A 5,466-nucleotide genomic window follows, 5' to 3' on the forward strand; every position below is an offset into this window, starting at 1 on the left:
ATACATACACACATGTACAAACATACATATATACATGCATACATACATAATACATAGATAAATACATATACACATACATACACACATGTACAAACTTACATATATACATGCATACATACATAATACATACATACATACATACATATACACATACATACACAGAAACCATAAAACAAACAGATAAAAAGCAAACACTAAATTTCCTTCACAGTTTCCAAAGATGAACACTAAGGTAGATGCTCACCAATGCAGCTCAGATAAGCTTCTCACATTTGGGGCCACTGTCTGTGCTTCATTGGCTGAGTCAGTAGAGAGTGAGTTTGAGCTTTGTTTTTTAACTTTCTAGGACCTTGCGGTGCATAATTAAATTATTTGAGAGATAGCTGCCGCACCATAGCCATCATGAATGACACAGTAACCATCCGGACAAGGAAGTTCATGACAAACCGTCTGCTTCAGAGGAAACAGATCGTCATTGATGTCTTTCATCCCAGGAAGGCAACAGTACCGAAGACAGAAATTCAGGAAATATTGGCCAAAATGTACAAAACCACACCAGATGTCATCTTTGTATTTGGATTCAGAACCCACTTCGGTGGTGGCATGACAACCGGCTTTGGCATGATCTATGATTCTTTAGATTATGCAAAGAAGAATGACCCTAAGCACAGACTAGCCAGACATGGCCTTTATGAGAAGAAAAAGACCTACTAAAAACAGCGAAAGGAACACAAGAACAGAATGAAGAAGGTCAGGGGAACTGCAAAGGCCAATGTTGGTGCTGGCAAAAAGCCAAAGAAGTAGATCTGCAGTGACTTGATGTTCTGCTGTGATGTGCAGGTTTCTGAGAGGACAAATAAACTAAAAACTTTCTACAAAAAAATTATTTGAGATATCTGTGTTTGGTGTCATATTCATGTAAATGTATCTGGCAAAAAGAAAAGTCACCACATTAATTTTCAATGAAATGCCTCCCCAGCACAAAGGCCACATAATAAATTGAGATTAATCCTGATTCTTTAATATCGTAACATACTTCTGTAGTCACAGTAATGAGTGTGATGTGGAGAAAGGAAGCTTGGTAAGGTAATTAATCTTTTTCATGTTTCTAGAAAGTAGTCATACATTCAGATTTTGCCATTTGTCCTTATGGTGAGTATTTATAATATCCCTCATAATCCCAAGTGCATCCCAATTTGATTCTGTGCACTTAATAAGGCTTGATGAAAACGATAAACTACATCATTTCTTGCCACTTTTGAGGTAAAACAGAGACCAAGTAAACTATTTGCTCTGTCCATATGTCACATAACTATTCCTGCCTCTGTTAACTCTATGCATACCAATTGCTTGTTCCCTTAAAATTCAGCCCTAATACATTTGAAAATAAATCAGAAAATTAAAACCTACCAAATCTGATGGTCCCAAATATCATGTTTGATTCTCCATAATGTATCCTTCATTCTATAGAAGACCATTAGCAATAAGAATGTGCTATCAAATAAAAGAATGTTCCACAGGAATGGGATGGCTTAGTGGTAAAATGTTTGCTGCACAAGAAAGAGAAGTTTAGATCCAAGTGATCATATAAGAAGTTTGAAGTGATTGCACACATCCTGGTAATCACATCCTGGTATTTTCATTTTATGAAAAATGGAAATAAAGGGATTTCTGGTTTCTGACCGTAGCATCAATGTGGAATATGATGGAGGAAGATAGTGTAAAGGTTCCTCCATCTTGTATTCTTGCTGAGGCCTGAAGTGGAAATTTCTGATTTTATTGGAGACTTGATTATATCATGTGATGCTTGTCTGTTAACTGCCTTATGAGAGGATGTTTTTGCTGAAGCATACACATGAAAGGTTGCTTTGCTGAAAACAGATACATGGTGGTTTTTTTTCCTGGAAGCTGCCTGGGAAAAGAGTGTGCGATACTTTGCTAGAGTGGATGCTTGAGAGAACATGTGATGTTTGGAAAGGGTATTTTTTTTTATTTTGCTTTTGTTTGTTTGTTTGTTTGTTAAACCTTTCACCCTGCTTCAGGGGAGACATCACTCTATGGGCTAAAGGGCTAGGCAGTGAGTTTGTTTTGTTATTTGAGACAGAGTCTCTAGCCCAGGATAGATCTTTGAACTTCCTATGTAGCTAAGGATAACCTTGAATTTCTTTTTATTTATTTATTTATTATATGTAAGTACACTGTAGCTGTCTTCAGACACACCAGAAGAGGGCATAAGATCCCATTATAGATGGTTGTGAGCCACAATATGGTTGCTGGGATTTGAACTCAGGACCTATGGAACAGCAGTCAGTACTCTTAATCACTGAGCCATCTCTCCAGCCCTCTGGAAAGGGTATAAATATAACCCAACAGATAATGGATGACACTGTGTAGTATTGGTTCACCTTGCTACTCTTTGCTGGTCTTCACTGGGCTTTGCTGACACTGGTCTTCCCTGACTACCCAATGATCTTTTCTGATCTTTGTTTATTGTCACTTTGTAGAGAAAAATGCATGAAAGAACTTCTGGTGGTGTTCCAGGGGCTTCTTCTGCTTCCAAGGATTTGGGCAGATTGGAAGAGCCTCGATCTTTATTCTGGATCAAACTGCCATTGCTAATTAGTGGGTGGTGCCTGGGAGTGGATTGAGCTACCACTGCTGATTCCTATGAACTGAACTGCTGATATCCCAACAATATAGATTGGATTCACTCCAAAGAACTGTTTCTAAACAGGTCTACATCCTCCTTTGCTCTAGTAACCTTTTCTTTCCACTACCTCCAGTATGTGTGGTAGGCTAGAAGTAAGGGTAAAGTATTTAAGTACACTATTAAACTAGGTTTTGAAAAATATAAGCCTACAGAGGGCATTCCATGTTTAACTAGAATCTGGTCTCCTTAATACAGAATCTCATGAAAAACTAGCCAACAATATTCTAGAAACCCAAGGTCAGGATGTTCTACCTAATTTAGTGTCTATTAAACTGTCTCTTTGTGTGGAACTCCCTCCACCTAATTTACCTTAGGTTCTGTTAAACTGTTTGAGAAAACTCACCTCTATCTTATTGCACATGTTGGCCTCTGTCAAACTTACTTGCTTTAGATGTTTATTTCTAAGAAGCCCCCTGTAGCTGCCAAGAGAGATTCCAGGACATAGCTTCAGTTTCTGCTTAAAACAAAATGTTCTGTACATTCAGGGCTACACCCATGTCCCCAAATACTTGAGTATAGTTTCAGCTGGCTGAAATAAAGAATTCCAATTGGCTATACACTGTGTGTCAGAGTGCTCATCTCTGGTGAACTCTCTGTAATGTTTTGGACATCCCACCGAGATCTTAAAGACTGGACCCAGATATTTAGGGGCCTCAAGATCCCCAGGAGTGGGGAAGAGTGTACCAGGCTGAGAGGACTCTTAGGGATCATGTGGCCTGAAATGTTCCAGAGCACCAAGAAAATCATTTGTGACCAATTGCAGCAGAGAGCTCCAGAGGCACCACAATTTCATCATCCAGAAGGGTAAACAAAAATCATCTGGCCTGAGGGCCTCTGGAGGTAAGTGCACTCTGTCAAAGGTGCCACTTGAGTAGGACACAAGAGGGGAGGTCCAACATGATCAGTCTTATAGATCCTGTGTCCAGACCTGTGTGAAACTTTACCAGAACCCTCTGATTTATTACATGAATGATTGATGATGGCCACCTTTGATTTGTCTGGTTATTTGTTTTCTGTGTATGTATTGTATGTCTCTGTGTCTATAAGTCAGTCTGACCGAATCTTGTGATGACAAGGAATGCAAACTTCCACAGAAACCCTTTGTGGTAGTTTGAATATGCTTGGCTCTGGGAGTGGCACTATTAAGAGGTGTGGCCTTGTTGAAGAAAGTGTGTCACTATGGGGGTGGGCTTTGAGACCCTCCTCCTACCTGCCTGAGAAGCCAGTCTTCTCCTATTTGTCTTGGGAACAAGATGTAGAACTCTCAGCAAGAAGCTGCTGTGCTTCTTGCCATAATGATAATAGACTGAACCTCTGAACCTATAAGCCAGCCCCAATTAAATGCTGTCCTTTATAAGAGTTGCCTTGGTCATGATGTCTCTTCTCAGCAATGGAAACCCTAAGAGACCCTTTAAAGTATATGTTAAAACACTTTCAAAGGGACTTTTCAGATGGAAACAATTGTGGTATTAATTTTTCCTCAGGAAGACACTGCATTCTTTGGAACTCTTTTCAAAGTGGGATAGCCATCTAAGGGATTCTTTGGCTCCCTAGGCAATCAGAGCAGGCTGAGACAGGCTCTCCCAGTTTTTCTGATCAATTTCCTTATGCTGATTGTTGGGTAGCCCTTGGCCATCATGCATGAAAACTTGTGCTCTTTCTTTAGGAGTCAGAGTTCTCTTGGTCCAGTTGGAACACTCGAGGAAAACGAAGACTACTGCAGGTTCTCCCTGTTCTGTCTGAAGACATGGACACTCTGCCTCCTTATGTTCTAACTAAACTATCAGGAAATATGAGAGGGCCCAAAGTAAATGGTCCTCTCCACAAGAAAGGCCAGTATGCCCCCTCTACTACACCCTTCTCTCCCCTATGTACTTGGAGCAGCTCTGACTATAGGAAGGACAGATAAGCTTATATCTGAGGCTAAGACCATCATTTGTTCTCCCTTCGAGGGAAGTGTAAGGACCTCATTTCAGACAACAAGAAGGAGAAAGTAAGGGAAGAGAAACCCTTCCCCCAATTTATGATATAAGTTCCCTTCATCACCAGTGATTTTTATATAACTAGAAGACTCTAAACCCTTCTTTTTCAGTGAAGCCACAGTTGGAAATTGTTTTGTATACATTCCAGCCAACTAAGGATGATTACCCTTAACCTTGATTAGTTGATGATTATCATCCCAGCCACCTTGTTTACAGCAAAAGAACAAGACTAAATGTAGTTAGAGAGCAGGAAGTTGGCCCTGAGGCCAAATGGTGGAACAATGCCTATCACAGAAGCCTAGGCAGAGTTAACTTTCCTGTCCACCTGGCCAAATTGGGATCCTAATACCAATGAAGGCAAGGGGTTGTTAGATGCTTTTCACCAAAAATTGTTGAGGGGACTAAGCACAGTCAAAAACCTATCGATTTGTTCCAGGTTACTCTGGTAATTCAAAGGCCTGATAACCTGACCACAGAGTTTCTGGAATGCTCTGTGAGGTGTACCTGGTATTTACTCCCATAGAACCTGTTGCGCCTGAAAACACCGAACCACTAATGTTGCCTTTTTCATGCAGTCATCCCCAAACATCATGAAAAAGTTTCAGAAATTAGAGAGATTTGAAGGGATGAAAAATAGTTCTCAATCTTGAGAAGTTGCTCTGAAACATTACACTAGCTGAGATTCAACCAAAGACAAACAGGGAAAGAAATTCCCCTGTGCAGTAATTGCTACCTTTAAGAACATGGACAAGAGAGAAAATGGTGGAAATAGAC

At 40.2% G+C, this 5,466-nt stretch overlaps 1 pseudogene; it reads left to right on the forward strand.

The window, feature by feature from the left end:
* The first annotated feature begins 402 nt into the window (after nt 1-402).
* On the forward strand, nt 403-804 carry LOC116094626 (annotated as a pseudogene).
* Nucleotides 805-5,466: the final 4,662 nt, after the last annotated feature.

This window comes from Mastomys coucha, chromosome X, assembly GCF_008632895.1.
Source record: "Mastomys coucha isolate ucsf_1 chromosome X, UCSF_Mcou_1, whole genome shotgun sequence".
In the NCBI taxonomy this organism is placed as follows: domain Eukaryota; kingdom Metazoa; phylum Chordata; class Mammalia; order Rodentia; family Muridae; genus Mastomys; species Mastomys coucha.